The following is a 19991-nucleotide window of genomic DNA, read 5'->3' as shown; positions in this document are numbered from 1 at the left end:
GAAACGTGAAGAAAAATATTACATTGTGATATATTAATGGGTCAGTCAGCTAGTGGCACGTTAGTAAAGTGGATGAATGGGCACTAAGCCTTGTGGAAATGGAGCCCCAGTGGATTTACCAATATTGGACAGGAATTTGAGAATTGTGGTCCAAAGCCTACTGGAAGGTGTTAAGTTAGGTACAGTAAATCTAGTCCAGGGAATTGCAAATATTAGTTTGGGAAAGCATGGGATCAAAATGTGGGACTCCAGAGAAATCTTTAAAAAGAAATAAGTATTATGTACACTACTATCCTGTGAGATGAGAAATTGTAAGGGCAGCTTCAATGGGCTTGGGCTACCTTTGTAAAGGGAATATATTGGAAACATAATCCTCCTATTGCAATGATCTTTTATTTGCCAACATGCCAATAATAGCCCGTAAGTGGAAGCAAGCAACAATACTCTGACTTGTTTCTTAAGACATCTGGTATTTCAAAATGATTTTAGCTTCCGGCTAATGGAATGCCATCCTCTCCATTCCTGTTTTTAGTCTAGTACGCCCCAACTCTCTCAAATAGGATGGCCTAAAAGGCAATTGTAAGAAATTTAGCTGACTCTCTGCCAACCTTCCAATGATTAGAAAACCTTTTAATGGCAGAAAGCACCAGAAACACAATCCCTCAATTGATCAGATAGTCCTGTATCTCTAAACAGAAACAATTCAAAACAATGGAGTGCGTAATCCATCTCTTCCTCCATTCTTCCTTTTTTCCCCTCGTCAAATATTTATCCTATCACTAGGCCCAAAGGGGCATAACATAGGCACTAGGTACACTTTCTCTGCTCTGGGCAGCCTCAGAATACGGAATAACAGAATTGGAAGGGACCTTGGAGGTCTTCTAGTCCATACCCCTGCTCAAGCAGGAGACCCTATCCCATCTCAGAGAAGTGGCTATCCACTCTTCTCTTAAAAGCCTCCAGTGATGGAGTACCCACAACTTCTGAAGGCAAGCCATTCATTCTTTCTTGTCTTGCCTTATGGTGCTTTGGAAAATAGGTTGACCCCCTCATCTTTGTGGTAGCCACTCAAATATTGGAACACTGCTATCATGTCACCCATAGTTCTTTTCACTAGAGTAGCCATACCCAATTCCTGCAACCATTCTTCATGTTTTAGCCCTAAGGCCCCTAATCATTTTTTTTTTGCTCTTTCTCTGCACTCTTTCCAGAGTCTCAACATCTTTTTTATAATGTGGTAGCCAAAACTGGATGTAGAATTCTACATGTGGTCTTATACGTTTAGTCTAATTTTTCCCTTTCTTCCATGTTGAGAAAGTTGTCTTCTAGTTATGCTAAAAGCAAATACAAATCCCATCTAAGCAGGAACTCTGCTCAAAACACGAAGTTGGAGACACTAGGGATGGAGCTAGCATGCATGGCCACATCCTGTATCCTATCAGGCAAAATGCCAGTCTGGCGGCACTCAGATTTGGGCATTCACACACACAACATATGTTACCTGAGAGTAACATATGTTGGCTTATGTTCCAAGATCATTCCAAAGAGATATCCTTACTTATCAGGATTTTTTTTCTAAATGACACTTGTAGTATTTTAACGCCATTGACACAGACAGACACAAGCCTGTTTGGTTTCGTTCTGATGCTTCCTAGAACTGAACCTACAGTAGTTTCAAAAAGATGGAAGTGTCCACCTTCAGTTCATTCAAAGCCATTATTACAAACTCAGCAAAGCCATTCATTCATTGTTCCATCCATTCCTAAATTAAACACCCCCATACAGATATATCTGGTACTTTTCAAATGCATTGGATGATATTGCACACATCTGCCCTTCTGACTGGTTGAGAATGGCAGCAAGTGTAATAATCACCCTTCTAGAAAACATCACACCTGGGACAGCTATTCTTGAGAATGAAGGTTTTCCCAGCGGCAGAGATCACTTCCTCCTTATGTTCTGACAAGTTTTACAAAGCACCTCTTGAACAGCATACATACCAACAAAGGGTCATCCCACGATTCAGGCTTGGTTCCAGACACCAGGGTCGACGCTTGCCATTGTATAGTAGTCAGTCTGTGCCATTATAAAAAAGAAACACAAAACTAAACCAGCAATTCTAGCAGACCAAAGGTGAACAGACTCTGTGTCTCCAGCTTTATTCCTTGTAAGAATCCAGTGTAACTTGTCTTGCCACACCTCACCATCCCTTACAAAGTAAACATTTGTGGGTAGAGGTGGAAATCTCTTGTTCCTTGTGACACTGCTGGAACACCCCAATTACACTGTGTATTTAGTATTATTATTCTGCAGCGGGGCAACAGCCAGTCAGAGTTTACTTTCAGTACTGGCCCTTTTTTTGTTTCTAAGCCTCTAAACCTATCTAGAAAGACAATGGCTGGGAGTAAGATAAAGACGTTATGGGTTTCCTCCTGTGTTTGGGGAAGCAGAGGAAGGTGAAGCCAGATGGCTGCCCAGCTGAGCTATACTCCTACCTCCAGGTTGTCTGAGAGTGCAGTTCCTTGCTTCCTCCTCCCTTTGCTTCCCTTCCCTATGTAAACAATTGCCAGTCTCACATTGCCAGTTGCTTTTAATAATTCATCTCCCTTTGGTTACCAAGGAAAATGGCTCTGGACCATCAGCAAATAATTAGAGGGGCTCTTAGCAACCAGCAGCTCTGTTACCTTTCCAAGAGCTAACGACAGGACCATTTTTAGGGTCAGCCAGCATTTTGTCTATGTTTTCCCTTTACAAAAAGCATATATATATATTTGTAAGCCATGAAGTGGAACATGCACGCAAGTGTTTTTAGTCATGTGCAGGGTTATCTGACTGATCTTGTTTCTATTTCAAACAGATCAAAGCAGCAAATGTGGTGCCTCACTGTTCACCTTACAACAAATCTGTGAGATTTGTTTAAGATCTCAGAGAGAGTTTAAAGTGATTGGGGCATTGAAATCTTCCCATTTTAGTTGAATTAGGAGTTTCTCAATTGCCAGGTTGTGCAAGCCCACAATACGTTCCCCACTGTCAGCTTCAGTCTGCCTGATTTCTGGGTTCATGTGACATATTAAATCATGCATGAAAAAATATGTCCTGCAATTAAAAAAACACGAGCTAAAGTATAGTTGCCTGGTTTATGGTGTAGTGTGTCATGTGAAGGCAGTAGTAGGCAAGTGTACATATGTACAACGTTACTATTAATTCATATGGACAGTGAGATGGGTGGCATACCAATTTAATAAATAAACGCTCTGTGTAAACAAGCATGTGAAAGCACCTGAATTGGAACTTACTTAGAATTCCACTGATTGCTTAGACAGAAATATCTGACATGGGAAGGAAGTATGTGGAGGTGTATGCACTAAGAATGGCACAGACATAAAATTGCCTTTATTTTATATGCTAGGTTCACCCTATAGCCCTTATTCAAGGTCTGACTAAACAAACACTCTTCAAAGTGTCTGATTCTTTCATTTTTGTACTGTAAATTCTCTCTCATCCTAGACCTTGGAGAAACAGGGCTTGTAGAAAACAATCAGAACTAGAGACTTTGTTATTAGCAAGTCAGGAACAGGAATACAAATGGGAGAGAGAGAAAAGGCCTTACCTCCTCACAATAGCAATAGCAATAGCAATAGCACTTAGACTTATATATCACTTCACAGTCCTCTCTAAGCGGATTACAGAGTCAGCATATTGCCCCCAACAATCATTTTTCTGATCTCATTTTACAAACAACAAATTCCAGAAGCTAAAAGAGGTCAAGCGAACAATTTTCAAACTCTACTGACAAAGATAGGTCACTCCTGAAGTGCACTCGGAGGCTTCAGTTAGTCCAGAATGCAGCTGCGCGGGTGATTGAGGGAGCCACACTTTGCTCCCGGGTAACACCGCTCCTGCGCAGTCTGCACTGGCTACCTGTGGTCTTTCGGGTGCGCTTCAAGGTGTTGGTTACCACCTTTAAAGCGCTTCATGGCTTAGGGCTCGGGTACTTACGGGACCGCCTGCTGTTACCTTATGCCTCCCACCGACCCGTACGCTCACACAGAGAGGGTCTTCTCAGGGTGCCGTCCGCCAAGCAATGTCGGCTGGCGGCCCCCAGGGAAAGGGCCTTCTCTGTTGGAGCACCTACCCTCTAGAACGAACTTCCCCCTGGTTTGCATCAATTACCTGACCTTCGGACCTTTCGCCGTGAATTGAAAACGTATTTGTTTATCCAAGCGGGACTGGCTTGATTTTTAAATTTTTAAATTTCTGAATTTTAATCATTTTAACTGGGGTATTTTATTATGGGTCTAATTCAACGGTTTTAATTTTTGGCCATTTATAAAATATGTATTTTAATTGTTGTTTTAATTTGTACACTGTACTGTTTTAATTTGGCTGTACACCGCCCTGAGTCCTTCGGGAGAAGGGCGGTATAAAAATCTAAATAATAAATAAGAATAAATAAATAATAAATAAATAAATAATCTATATAACCAAGCAGAATATGGCTATTTGGTGCACCCTGATTTACATAACTTTGACAGATAAAAGGTGTTAAAAAGAAGTTTGTTCTATTTTGAGGATAGGCAAATATCCTTTAAAATATTGCTGCCACCATCTCAAAATGACAAAATTAAGAGCTTTAATTGCCTCTTACGAGTTTTTTCTTTAAGGTCTTAGAGATGGAGACATGGTTTGTATAAGGTTTTTTTTTATTTGAATTTATATCCCGCCCTTCTCTAAAGACTCAGGGCGGCTTACACTGTGTTAAGCAATAGTCTTCATCCATTTTGTATATTATATACAAAGTCAACTGTATTACCCCCAACAATCTGGGTCCTCATTTTACCTACCTTATAAAGGATGGAAGGCTGAGTCAACCTTGGGCCTGGTGGGACTTGAACTTGCAGTAATTGCAAGTAGCTGTGTTAATAACAGACAGACTTAGTCCACTGAGCCACCAGAGGTTAGCATTGTTTTTTATTATTTATTCTTGTTAGTGATGTATGTACTGCACACTTCCTTATTCTTCCTCTATATCGGTTTTGTGAGCTGTTTTTTTGAACTCAGTGCCAAAAAAATCACTTGAAAAAAAAAATTCTGTTTCTTATTTATTCACAGGACTAAGTGACTCATGATCAATTACAATTTTGCATTACAATAATGCATCAATAAATTGTATAGAGTAGGATAGATTGTTTCTCTTGAAGGTCCTGGCACTGCTTGGCTTTTTTGAGATCAATCAAGGTCAGTTAGGTGCTGCTCACTCCTATTCTCAGGTCTTGTAGACCGGCTAGCAGGAAATCACAGTTCTGCCAACTGTGACTTCTTGCATTTTAACAGAACATGTTAATATTTCATCATGCTGTCAAACAATCACAGTTTTCTTAATTTCAAGACAAATTCCTTGTGTGTCCAATCACACTTGGCCAATAAAAAATTCTGTTCTGTTCTGTTCTGTTCTATTCTGTTCTAATGCAATCAACCTGTTTCATTCACAAGCAACAAAAGAATCCAGATGATGATAATTTGCCATTCCCTCCTCTGATTTCCATCACTTAGTTCCTTTTTCTCTCTCATTACAAAAATCTATTAAGAGGGGAAACACAGAAAGGAATCTAGATACTATGATCTAATATCTAAACTAAAGCTTGGAAGACTAAAACTCTGGTTCCTGTGACTGATCCAAACTGGATCCTGTAAGAAGTGTAAGGAACCAAAATAAGTATGTTTAGCACTGTCCCATTTTTTGAAATCTACAAGTTTTGAAAACAAATTTATTTTCTTGCTTTTAGAGGTACAGTAAAACTTTAGTTTGCTGGTCCTTTATGCTACAGAATTCTGTGCAACTTATATCATTTGGACAATAAAAGCAGAAATCTTGCTTACTATCCTTACACAGTAGTGGGTTTCACTTATCTTCGCTACCGGTTCAGAACTATGAACGCGTGTGTGCGCTTGCTTCGCTTGTGCATGCCGCTTCTGCGCATGCATAGAGCACCCATGATGATGTCCGGGGGTGGGTGGGCAGAGCCTCCTGCTGCCACTAATAGTTCACCTGAGCTGGGGTGAACCTGCAGAAACCCACCACTGCTTACACAAAGAAAGCCTCTGATTATGTAGTTGAGCATTGACTACTCTGAGCAGGTCCATCTCATTCTTCTTCAAAATAGCTGGTTGTTGTGACTTCCAAAGATTAATAAGATATTCTTTTTCATAAATTAGCTGGCTCTGGACTAACATATGAACATATGAATGGATGTAAATTTATATTTTATTCCCAACTGGCATGATTATAAATATGTACATGAAGACTCCGAAGGGGATTATTTACATTCTTTAAAAGCCATTCCCATCTTGTTTTGCATAGGTATCGTTTTATTTACTTAGATCAATATGAAAAGATGTAGTCTAAACCAATGACAGATCAAGTAGGATTTAATGGAGAGGCAGTTTAAAATGAAGATTGTTTAGGAATCCTAAATATTAAATATTCAACAAGGCTGTCTCTTCTGTTACACCCTTTTCCACTGCTCTTGCAGCTCCTGAATCCTGAAAGGTCTGCCTCTGTTTTTGCAGAAGCAGAGCATGCGACTTAAGATTTGCCTCCAATTAGCTGTTACTTGCTAGACAAATGTTTATCCTTATATGTGACTTCAGCTGCTGAGAGTGCAAGGTCATGGGAGAGCTCCCAGGAAAGAGAAGCGGAAACTGCAGGCAGATGCACTGAGTCAGCTTACCAGACGAATCAATACGTAGCATCAACTAGGAAAGATCCATCAGTAAATGCTTCTGTACATAAACATCAGTTCATGGCTTGTGGGTCAATTGGGAAGAAAAAATATGGATGATCTCCAATGTCATGGGGCCAGTACCCTTTTATCTTTCAAATGACAGGAAGGGGATGTGAGGCTAAACTCCTTTCAGAAGTAAAACTGGTTTGCATTATGTGAACTGCACAGCTAAGCCTTGGGCTCCCCCTCCCCCTCCTCTTAGTAAATTTAGTAAATTTTCATGTTTTATTTTTCTGTTTCAGATTAACATTTTCTTTCAAGCTAGGCAGTTTATTGCCAAATTAACGGGACAATTGGGTCCCGTTTATTTAATTTAAAATAGGGACAGCCAGCTGAATCTGTCCAAATGCTCTGAACTATAAAACCTTATTCTTATTTTGTGCCAGGAAGTACAGAAGGAAAACACCAAAATAATTATCTAATTTGTGAACCGCAGTTAAGAATAACCCATTCTGTAATTCCATCTGCTGCAGCTGAAGTTGAAAAAAGACACACAACTTCTCTGAAAAAGAAAGACTATGTGCAGATTATGTGGAAAAAGGAAATCCTTAAGGTTGTTTTTTTTTCTGGAAAGCAATATATCATTTCTGAAGTCCTTTGATCCTGCTGTTTGTTTCTCACCATTAACAATTAATGCATGAATATGTTTGTATTTAATATGTACAAAATATAAAAATTCCCACAAAGTTATGTTTGTTTTCATCCTTTCTCATTTAGTTTCTAGTTTCCATGTCTCCTTCTGATTTGTTTATTTTCCATATCTATTCTATAATCTTCTATTGTTAAACAGATCAGGACAACAAAAAAATAATAATTAACGTCAGACAGTATTTAATAATAACTAATAATTATAATTTATATAATGAGCTGTGATAGTGCAGTGGCTAGAATGTAGTATTGCAGGCTAATTCTGCTGACAGCCAGCAGTTCAGCAGTTCAAGTCTCTCTAGCTCAAGGTTGACTCAACCTTCCAAGGTTGGTAAAATGAGGACTCAGATTGTTGGGGGCAATATGCTGACTCTGTAAACCGCTTAGAGAGGTCTGTAAAGCAGTAGGTAAGTCTAAGTGCAATTGCTATTGAGCATTTTATGAAAGAACATGCAGATGGAAATCTGAAATGATGAACAAAAAAGAGCACTAAATCTATCCAGAAAGAAAGATTAATATGTTTTCACTTGAGCTTTCCCAGCCTGGTGAACTCTGTGTGTGTGTGTGTGTGTGTGTGTGTGTGTGTGTGAGAGAGAGAGAGAGAGAGAGAGAGAGAGAGAGGGGTGGGGTGGGGGGTGGGGGATCCAAAGTTGTTTACCAATATACTTCTGCTTGCCAATATAAGGCCCAATGCTTATTGAAGCATTCCAAACTGAGTATAGTAATCAAAGGCTGAAGTGCTTCAAACAGGGGACTATGTAAAAGGAGATAGGTAGATAAGAAGTATGAAATATAAATAAATAAAATTATCCCACATGCAAATCCCCAATTTTACGGGAAGATAATGTAGAAGAATTTGAATAAAAAACTACAATATTCAGGATAATAGAAAGGAACTGGCACATGCCTAAGCCAGCAGACACTCATCAAATGTGTTAAAAAAGGGGCTTTGAGTAAAACCTTCAAGATGTGCAAGAAACAAGAAGAGTATTACCCATTTTAGATCCCAAAATATACTATTTTGGGTTCAATAGGGACTGAAACGCTGTTAGAACTACACAACTCCCATTTCAGAATGGTAATTCTCAAAATTCAGTCCTCCTCTGTATTCTTCTAGAAAAAAGGTTAAACAAAGAGTATTTCAACAGAAAAAATGAAGTCTGTGTAACTTAAGGCGCTCTGAGAAGAAACAGCGTTCTGCTTAATTATGTTAAACGTTTCCTTTTTGTAATGACCAAAAAATTGGTTGCAGCATTTAAATCTCACCTCCTCATTTCTCTCTGTCAGCCTCTACATAGGTCTGCTTCTCTTAAGAAGATGTTACCTAGTTTTGACCCTCAGGTAGAAAATATTCTTTGTTACTGATCTAAGGCTCGTATCTTGCATGCATGAAAAGAAGCAAAGGTGTGAGAGAAGGCAGCTTCCTTTAAAAGCTGGTAACAGTAAATGGTAATCAGAAAATGAATGTGTTTTCATTTCCATGCATTTAGAACAGGGGTCTGCAAACAAGTCTTAAAAGAGCCAAGTTTGCAGACCTCTGATTTAGAAGAAAGCAGTCCCCTTTTATGGAAGCTTCTGCTTATTACTACTGACATAACATATCTGTGCGCTTGACTAAGCTACAAAAAACATATTTTTAGATGGTTTCTAGACTATCCACTCACTCTTATCGGGGAATATTTCTTTTTATCTTGCTTCTTGTTCTCTAAAGAAGAATATGCACCAATAGAAGCGAATATGTGTGATTCAGGATTGAACTGTGCAGTTCTTGGTGCTTTCTGAGCTTAATTGTTTGTTGCAGATGCTTCATTACCCAATTAGGTAACATCATCACTGTGAGTGAGTATGTGGTTTATATACTTCTTCCATGTACTGTATTCATGCATAACAGTAGAAAATAAATAATGCAATTGCACGTAGTGTTTTTACAAAGAATCCAAGTCTGTTGGCCAAGATTTTTGGTACACATATCATAAGTAAAATTTGAGACACAGTACGTGCCAAGGTACATATAAACTCTCTTGTGTTTTGCTGTGCATTGGCCTCTATCCAACTGAACATGCAAAACTTCAGCACGGGGAGATGGCAAGCTAGTACTATACCACAGCCAGCTACATGGGTGTCGTGTCCCACTCCTCCGCTGACGGCCGGGTCCGGGAAATCCGAATCAGGCTTGCCTCTGCAGCTCTGCCCAAAGTCCTAGCAAAGTCCTCAGAGCAGGCAGGAGACCAGTAAGTGACTTCAGCAAGATAAGTTCGACTTTGCCTGACTCAGAGACTGCCAGAAAGCAGATCCTTTATATAGGCCATGGGGTGTGGCTCCATGACTCAGCACTCATTAAGGCCTGCCCCTCCCTTCCTTCTGTTGCCTCCGCCTATCCAATCTTCTGATGCGAGGGTCACTCCAATCAGCTGTTGGAAGTAAACTTTCCTCAGGCTCACATGCTGTGGAGGAGGGGGAGGGGTCTAGCTGCTCCGTTTGCCTGGCATGGAGCCAGGGCTGGGGCCGGGGGATGCTCCCTCCTCTGCAGCTTGTCTGGGCATGGAGCCAGGACTGGGGCCGGGAGGCATACATTCCTCCGTGTTCGGGAGCAGATAAGCAGACCCCGGCTGCGGTGAGAGCGGACAAGACACAACAATGGGCTTTGTCAGAACGCTACAACCATTTCAGTATCCATAAGTTAACTCAATTTTCTCCAGTGACATTTCTCTAAATATGTTCAATTAGAATTCCAATCAATGCCCTCCCCTCAGCTGAAACAAACTTGCTTACTTAAATAATTTCTCCTTTACTATCCAACAAACCTCAGCTTTTCACCTGCAATATTCTAGCAAAGTTCCTGGGTCTTTATTTCATTCATCTTTCCAATTCCAAAAATGCAAGATCTTTCTAGATTAAACAGCACTAGAGTACCAACTGAGAATCCAGTTACCAATTGACACAGATTTTGACACTAATCTCTCCATTGAATAAAATCTTTCTGTCTTCTGTAAAACAACTTTGCAGTAACAGGTACTGGCATCTCCACTGCAACCGAAGCAGCAAAGAATTACTGTAGAATAAAATATATCTTCCGCTTTGTTGTAAGGATTGTTGTAAAATAAGGGAGATGGAATGGTAGAAGAGCAACCCCGAGTATACACAAATTTTTTAGGATGAAGAATGAACTAATATGAAAGTTAAAAGAGATTATGTATGATTGACAATGGATAAGAGACTGTACATTTAAGACATGTTTATGAGAAATAAAAATAATTTTTTAAAAAATGTCTTCCCCTGACTGCAGATATTACATTGCTGGCCTCAACACAATGCTTTTCACATATGCTGATCTTTAATTTACAGGATTTGAGTGAAATGAAACCCAATATCTCCGGAGAGAAGAAAATTATGGAAAACCGCATCATGTTCTTTCAGCAACATAAATGTCACTTGAGCACATGCTGAGACTAGGAAAAGGCCAGCTATCCTATTTTCAAATGGAGAGATTTTTGAAGATAGAATTTCTTGACAGATCAATACTGCTTGAGTTTCCCGTACTCTTATACTAGACCTTTACTGCAAATGGCAAAAACAGTAGGAGGAGTGTGTAGCCCTACCATCTTCCTTATGAGTTCAACATTATCTACCTAGTCATGCTTGTCAGAACTGGCATTTCAATATTCCTTTTATACTGATGTACCTCTGAACTTAGGGGTACATTTCTTGGCTATCTTGACTGACTAGTGGAATGTACCTAACTATCTGTAATTCATATTGTTTTGTATTACAAAGGTGATCTCAGTAATTTCAGTACTTTGTTTCTTGTTTGTTACTGAAATGCGTCACTTCAATAATAAAAGGCAGGCTTGCCAGGAAGACTTACAGTATCTGATCTTGCCTGTATTTGAAAAAAATAACATAATGTTCACAAGACAAAGCAGTTCCTTGGCCATCAGATAAGAAGACCCAGAGTTTATCCATCTGCACTTGTCTGAAAATCATGCTCTCCATGTGCTTGTCAAATATATCACTGCTGAGCATGCTTGTTTTAATGCTGTCTCATCTTTTGGAAAAAGCCAGAGCTCATTATAGAAATGTAAGTACAGATTGTTTTCACATCATTATGCTTTCATCTTTGCAGGCATAGATCATTTCGTTGCAGTTTTGTTACACAGAAAGAACAACAAGGATAACAATACCCTCCACACTACTGGGAAAATAAGGGGTTTTAGATCCAGGGTGGTTCCCCCTACAGAATTATGGTGTCTACTGAACAGAAAGCTGTTAATGAATGCTTCGAGTCAAACTGACACCTCTACAAATGGAGGGCTGCTCCACAAGGGATATTTATGCCAATTTAGTATGGTACGAGGCAGCCCATTTCTTGCATTGTCCTCTTCCTCCTTGTGCAATCAAAGTGATTCCCCCCCCCGCCCCCCAATGTGTCTGAGTTGCAGATTAAATTTCCATTTTGCAATCTGTAATGCTGCAGTTCTGCAGAGCTTAGGGGTAAATCGTTATCCCATTGATGAAAAACTCCATCTGAACATGAAGTTCTCCGGTGGATTTCAAAGCAACCTTAGTGAATGATTCTTCCAGTCACTTCCTAGTCAATTTCACAATCCCTTCCGGTAAAAAAAAATGCTGGGCTTGATTGTCTCTGTTTATATGAACACAATGTGCTAAACGCTTGCTTTATCTTGCCTCCCAGCTCAAGTGGGCCATTGTATCTCACAGATATTCCACCCTGCAACCTACAACCATTATTATGGCTTTCATGAAAAGCCTCTGCTTGCAAAACTACAGGGACATGACACCAACAGAGCTCCCAATAAGGGCTGAGGTCCATACAACTTATCACCCCAGGGTTTTTATTACAACCTATGTCTATACACATACTGCATTTACTGAAAATACCCAAAATTGATAAAATGAAGACCAATAGTTTAATTTTCCCTCTTTGGTATAGAATAGGGGCATTTTAATTTTTTTCCCCTCAGAAGCTGTTATATTTGAAGGGTGGAGCAATGACCTAAGGTAACCACCTTTTCCTAGTCTGGTGGCAGCCTTGACTGTTTAATGCAGGGGTGTCCAAACTTGGCAACTTTAAGACTTGTGGACTTCAACTCCCAGAATTCCTCAGCCAGCAAAGAGTTGTGGGAGTTGAAGTCCACAAATCTTAAAGTTGCCTGGCTTAATGGTTTACTCTGCCTGTTCTCAGCATTCTGAGCTCAGCAAGAGCAGACTTCAAAATACTTTGAGAGGGTGAGACTGGAAACAGGGCCATCTGAAAATGGCAGAATATTAATGTCTAACGACTTTAGCTCTCTTGGGAACTTTCTTTAAAGCAAAGATGTTGGAATGGGAGATCTGGATGTTCTCTGGTTAGAGGAGGTGAGATCCTCATATTATGTCCTTCTCCCTACAAATAAATAACTCCATTTGGTTTTAGGGAAGATTATAGTACACAAAATAGGAGGCCATTCTGACTGTCAGCAATAATGGCTTCTCTGAAATGTTTATCCTATAGGTACCTTTGGGTGCTATGGCACCTGTAGGATAAATGAAATAGAATGATAAATGAAATAAAAAGATAATATGAAACATTTATATGGGTGAAATCCTGTTTATTATTGCCAAATCTCACCAGAATTCACTCTTTTTTTAATAGTATCTCAGGAGAAAGGTATCCAAAATTGACCATCTTATTAGAATGGTTTAAAACAACCCCACATTAACTAAAAGATCAATAAGCACTTTAAAGTACTGTCAACACCTACAAACCAACTCTCATGTGTCCAGATAAAGAAAGGAAGGTTTCTACAAGGATCTGGATTATTCGAACAACTCATCAGTGACAAACTCATCATTCTGGAAGATTTCAGTGCCAGAGTGGGGACAAACAGGGACAACCGAGATGGAGTTCTTGGGAAACACAGGGTAGGTAAATAGTACGGCTTGCTGCTTCCGAGCAAAAATGTTGACCACAACCTGTGCATTGTTAACATGATGTTCAAAAAGTACAAAACTACCTGAGTGGATTCCAGGTCCAAATACTGGCACCTGCTTGACTAGTTAGATATCATAGCAAGATATTAAAGATGGCAACATTACCTGAACCATGCGAGGTGCTGAGTGTTGGACTGACCACAGTTTCTGAACATGTTCTGAAAAGTGGACATAGTTTAAAGGTATCATATAGACCAACATTTCCTGGTTGGTGGCCCAGTGTGGGGGCAGGGAGGAAGGAGGGATGGTTTTGTGCAAGGGGCAGATATGTACATGCATGTACACAGCGTCATTTGTTTGAGTGGCAGGCATCTGCACCCGCTGCTTGCATGAGTGGGAGTGCGCGCATGCGCCAGCCCAACACTCATGCAACCCAGTTGCGAATAGGCCACAGCCCACAGCTTGGGGACCCCAGACACAGACCGCAACAACTGAAACCACAGGCACATGAAGACTAGTTTGATGAAAAACACGAGATCATTTCAGCAGCCCTTCAGGCCAAGAACAAGGCTTATGCAGACTGGCAGAACAATCCATCATCTGTTTCAAAGAAAGACAACTTTAAACATTTGCAGTCCAAAGTACAGATAAAACTGTAAGAAATGCAGGACAAGTGATGGCAAAGACCGCCTGCTGTTACCTCATGCCTCCCACCGACCCGTACGCTCTCACAGAGAGGGACTTCTCAGGTTGCCGTCCGCCAAGCAATGCCGGCTGGCGGCCCCCAGGGGAAGGTCCTTCTCTGTGGGGGCTCCCACACTCTGGAACGAGCTTCCCCCGGGTTTACGCCAAATACCTGACCTTCGGACCTTCCGCCGCGAACTGAAGACACATCTTTTCATTCGCGCGGGGCTGGCTTGAATTTTATCGGTCTTTTAAATTTCTTAAATTTTTAATATCAATTTTAAATGGGATTTTAGTTTTTTATATATTTTAAAGTTTCGGGCTAATTATAATAAGTTTTTTAATTTACATTTTAAATTGTATATTGTATTGTCTTTTTTACTTCTGCCTGTACACCGCCCTGAGTCCTTCGGGAGAAGGGCGGTATAAAAATCAAATCAAATAAATAAATAAAAGAAAGAAAGAAAGCTGAGCAGGTCGAACTTTATGCAGGCATGCATGCCACTTCATGTATCATGAAGTCAGTTTATGGTCTTTCTAAATCACAACACTCCCCCTTGCTGTCATGATCCAACATTAGGAAGGGCTAAAAAACCACTGGGCTGGACATTTTTCCAAGCTAGTCAATTGGCTGTCCAGAGTTGATTCTGATGTTTTACAGCAGATTCCTCGGCTGCCAATCTTAGATGCCCTAGACTTGCCTCCTCCTATTGATGAGATCAAGAAAGTGACCTCATAGGTGACGTCAAAGCAACAGGGCAGGATGCTGTTCCGGCTGAGAGCTACAAAGCATCAGACCAAAATGCCTTACAGGCGTTCCAAGACATCCAAGAGATATTTCCCCCCATTCATGATTTACAAGATGACCCCTGAGCCATTGTCACATGAAATACTCTTGCAGAAAACTTCCTCCCATCTTCCTAACCTTCCATACATTCAGAGAGCCAGAAGGTATTCTTTTTATGGAAAAATACATTTATGCATCTCTAGGTAGGTCTTAGAGGGTTCTTGTCTAAATCGCTGAGCCATAGTCACAGCCTCAGCAGAAGATACTAAACTTAGATAATTCTGAGGTTTACTTGGTATAAGTAAAGATACAAGCCCTTGTATCTAAGCTCTTAACTGTGGTGTAAATTAGCATTTTTTTGAAGAAAGTCACTGCCTCAATTTTAGACTGAAAAGAAATTCTTCACCTTCAGCTCTGAAAAGTTCATAAATTTTAAGCAAGAATTTATAAAAGACTGCTATACTGTATATTCAGGATAAAAGAGAGCGGACGAATCAACAAGAGCTGAATTCCTGATTCAATTCAAATCTGCAAGAGCAGAAGCCAGAATAAATTCTTCAGGTTGTCTGGTTACAGGTTGCTGAAGGAAATCCTCACACTAAACAGCACAGCAGATTTCTCCTTCTCAACTTAACTCCCTCCCTCCCTTCCAAAACCCAAGTCTTATGGAATTTGCCACGTACCTGACAAGGATTAGTGGGTCAGTCCTGAACACGTGCTATTGAGAATAACAGGGGATGAAGGAGGGATGCCTGGGTCTTGATTAGCAAAAGGTTTCCTTGATATCTCTAGCTCAATGGGCTTCAGTAAAGTTCCCACAATCGGTGTTGGAGCAGACTCTTGCCTTTAAACAGCAGTAATGTCTTGAGGTCCCTGGAGACAGAAGAGGAATGATGTGTCAGTATCGCTGAGACTGCTACACTACAGACGCAGCTTATGATGCATGAAGAATTGGCTGCTTTGTTTTCCCTCCCTCTTGCTTATCTGGAAATAGGGAGCTCCTTTGTGTTGGCAGGCAGCAGAGAGTTGGATTGGCCAATTGTCCAGAAAGGCCTGTTTCCTTTTCTAACCACAATCTGTAACTCCAGTCAAGGAAACGGCGAGAGACCTCATCCTGGAAAAACATCCCTGAGAAACAGTCAGTCTGCTCTGTCACTTTAGCTGGCTTTTTGCCAAAGGCAACGGCTATTTGTTCTCTCTTTGCATTTTACACATCATGCTCAGCTGAAATGCGTAGGTCAGAGTAAGTCAAAATGCAAGTTAAACCAAATGCATGGATGTAAACACTCAACTGCCCAATCCTCTTCCTGCTGCAGTAAATCTATCCAGTTTGATTCAGTTTTTTAGTTATTTTTTGCAGAAGGAAGATTGTTGCTTATGGCAAGCAAGTATGGAAGAATGGATGTAGATGAGACTTGATACCCAGAGTCACGGGGCCTGGGGATGATGAAATATCACAGTTACACATCCATCATTATGCCAAAAAACTAGAAGATACTATTTTTGATCGGCATGATTCTGAATCATCAGAGAAAAAAGATAATAGAGATACCCCATCTCAACCCTAGAAATAAGATCCACCTGGGTTTCTGATCTCTGTTTTGCAGGAAATATGATTCATTACTTTAAAACCAAGATGGAAAGGAAGGGACTGACCACACATGGTAATGATTCAGTCTGCTGCCTCTTAGAAAATGCAGGACCCTTCCCTAGTGTAGACCAGATGTAATTTCATGGTTGTTTCTTTTCAATTAAGTATCTCTTGACTACTGAAGAAGGGCATGTTTAAATCTAATATTTGTGCCAAATAATTCCAGTCATAAAGAATCAGACATTTTATGGAAATTGTGACCTCAACCCATCAGTGAACACACTGCAGCTTGGTCTTGAAGCCAATTAGCCTAACAAAAATGAGAGGAAGGCTGTAAGCCCTCATGATCTAAAAGAGCCCAAATTCACACATCCCACTGGCAGACACACTTGCTAAGTATACATCAATGTCAACCACGCTTGTCCAGCCCTTTATGTTCCTGAATATTTGCAAATTTATTTTTCACCTTCCTGCTCTGAATGTGAATGAATGGGAGTGCAGATATACTACCACCATCAAAAGTCCAACCTTCTGAGCATCACAAAGACCTTCAATAGACGGCAATAAAGCAAAATCAGACTAAGGGCCATATTCAGTAGTAGAATGATGGTTTACATCTACAAGTCTCAATCTCAAGCTTTTTTAGGGAGGATTGAAAAACACTGAATAGCTATTGCTGGCCTGGGTAGGAACCAAATGAGAAAACAGTGCTCATTATTTTATTCCAAATGAAGCAACTGTCTGGGTAAAATACTATTTTGGTAATGTTTTATATATATATATATATAAAAATTAGCAAAAGAGCATTTTACCCAGACAGTTGCTTCATCTGGAATATTCTTTATAATTTTCTTCTTAGCATAAAATTTAAACTTACTCTGATTTTTCTTAGTGGTCATCAGCAAAAATGATGAAAAAGAGAAACAAGAACAAGGAACAGTAAAACCCAAGAGCACATCCGTTGTTTCTCTTTTACAATATTCTGAAGGACATTAATTAAAGCAAATGTTTCTAGGGGATTAGGGGCAGGTAGCTCCCAGATAAATACCATTGCAATGGCTGCTTTTGAAAAGTTTTGGCCCCCTTGGCCTATGGAGAGGGGGCAGACAATCTCTAGGACCTTTTGGTTCAGGGATGGGCAACTATGGCCCTTTTAACAATCTATGGATTTCAACTCGCAGAATTCCTGAGCTAGCAAGTCCATAGGTCATAAAGGGGCCATAGTTGTCCTCTGTTTTAGTTGATAATCCCCTGCTTATTCCGTGCTTTACCCATACGCAAGACTAGAACCGCAGAAAAAACAATTGCTACCACCCTGCCTTCCATTGAGGACCTGTATACTGCACGAGTCAAAAAGAGGGCTGTAAAAATATTTAGACTCCTCGCATCCTGGACATAAACTGTTTCAACTCCTACCCTCAAAATAAGGCTATACAGCACTGCACACCAGAACAACTAGACACAAGAACAGTTTTTTCCAGAACGCCATAACTCTGCTAAACAAATAATTCCCTCAACACTGTCAAACTATTTACTAAGTCTGCACTACTATTAACCTTCTCATTGTTCCAATCACCCATCTTCTTCCACTTATGACTGTAACTTTGTTGCTTGTATCCTTATGATTTATACTGATATTGTTTCCTGATTACTTATTTGTCCCCTATGACTATCATTAAGTGTTGTACCTTAGAATTCTTGATGAATTGAATGTATCTTTTATTTTATGTACACTGGGAGCATATACACCAAGACAAATTCCTTGTGTGTCCAATCACACTTGGCCAATAAAAGATTCTATTCTATTCTATTCTATTCTATTCTATTCTATTCTATTCTATTCTATTCTATTCTATTCTATTCTATTCTATTCTATTCTATATTCCTAGTTCAGTTTACAGTGCATGATGTATCTGCAAAGCACTAAGCAAACGTTAATTAGACTACAGCATTAGTGTGTACACACCCTTCCCAGAATTGCAGCAACTTGATATTTGCTTGGCACTGCCCTCTCTATGCGTACACAGCTAAGCATTAGCTAATTTTTCTTCTGCATCATCACAAAGAGTAGCAAATAATATTGGCATTGTCAGAAAGCGTTGCCCAGCTCAGGGGAGGTTTTGGCATGCAATGTAAAATGTTATGTTGCCAGCTAATTAGGCTGAAAAATTTAAAGGCACTGTCAAGCCATTGTTCTATTGCTGTTAATAAACCTACATAGTTGTGTCCAGGAGATAAGGTCAACTTTTGGGTGCCGTTCTCTTTATACGGCTGGCTTACCATTTTTCACAACTTGTCAGTTGTGATACGGCTGGCTTACCATTTTTCACAACTTGTCAGTAATCTTAATTTAAAGATAACACTTAAACCATGGTTCATTTAACTATGTTTTATTGGGTAAGTCAAAATCTATAAACAATAAGTTAAAAGCTATAAACTATGATTTGAAATCCAAAATAGCTGGGTCCAAAGAACGTGTTGAATCCAAAACAAAGAAACCAATTATACTGTGGTTGGTTTATTATATGTATATAATATATACATATATAATATATGTATTATATGTGGTTGGATCACCATACTGTACAACTTTAATTTTTCCTTCTTAAGTATCCATTTTATACTTGCTCTAAATCAGGGGTCTCCAACCTTGGCAACTTTAAGATTTGTGGATTTCAACTCCCAAAGCTGGCTGAGGAATTCTGGGAGTTGAAGTCCACAAGTCTTAAAGTTGCCAAGGTTGGAGACCCCTGCTCTAAATTCTAAAGAGCAGGTTATACCATTAAGATGAAGCAGAAATTGATTTATAGTTTGAATTCTATTCATTTGGTACTTGGTCTAGCATCAATCTTGGAGTCTTTTGCATACATAACAAAAACAGAGCAATATTACATGTACATTTTCCAAAGAAATACTGTTGCACCATCCCCATGGTCATGTGATCAAGATTTGGGCGCTTGGCAACTGGCACAGTCCTTGGGGTTATGCGATCACTATTTGTAACTTTGCTAGCTGGCTTCCTACCAGCAAATCACTGGAGGAAACCAGACTCGCTTAATGATCGCATGATTCATTTAACAAGCACAATTATCCACTTAACAACTTTGGCAAAAAAAGGTCATAAAATGGCACAAAACTCACTTAACAACTGCCTTGAAAATTTTGGGCTCTCGAAAATTTTGGCTCAAAATTAAAGATTGGCTACAGGAAATCACTAACAAACAATTAGACTTAGAACCGGAACTCTTCCTATTGGGGATCTTCAAAAAAAAAAAATGTGAAGAGCATAAAATATTTAGTACTTCACATATTAACTGCTGCCAGGATGGCCTTCACTCAATGTTGGAAACAGCCATGTATACCTGCAGAGAAACTTGTTATACAAAAGGTCATGAATTGCGCAGAAATGGACAAATTAATGCTGAGCTTAAGAGATAGAGGCATCGATATTTTACAGTGTATGGGAACAGTGGTATAACTGGATAGAATGGAGATAGATTAAGGATAGTTATTAAGTATAAGTAATAGATAAAATAAGAATGTAAATACACACAATTTAATTTTT

The 19991-nt window shown here is 39.7% G+C and overlaps 1 protein-coding gene across 8 annotated transcripts in view; it reads right to left on the bottom strand.

The window, feature by feature from the left end:
- TMEM63C (transmembrane protein 63C) overlaps positions 1-19991 on the bottom strand; it is an 86615-nt gene that overhangs the window by 45911 nt on the left and 20713 nt on the right. For 4 of the 8 annotated variants that reach the window (XM_058162426.1, XM_058162424.1, XM_058162428.1 and 1 more), the window contains 2 exons: positions 15519-15708; positions 2001-2076 (listed from right to left, as the gene is read on the bottom strand). The gene's annotated coding sequence lies outside the window, so the exon portion shown is untranslated. The remainder of the gene's footprint in view (positions 1-2000; positions 2077-15518; positions 15709-19991) is intronic. The other 4 variants (XM_058162431.1, XM_058162429.1, XM_058162430.1 and 1 more) reach the window with 2 other exon arrangements.

Source organism: Ahaetulla prasina, chromosome 1 (assembly GCF_028640845.1).
Source record: "Ahaetulla prasina isolate Xishuangbanna chromosome 1, ASM2864084v1, whole genome shotgun sequence".
In the NCBI taxonomy this organism is placed as follows: domain Eukaryota; kingdom Metazoa; phylum Chordata; class Lepidosauria; order Squamata; family Colubridae; genus Ahaetulla; species Ahaetulla prasina.
The sequence above is the reverse complement of the archived record's forward strand: the minus strand, read 5'-3'. Positions and strand labels throughout refer to the sequence as shown.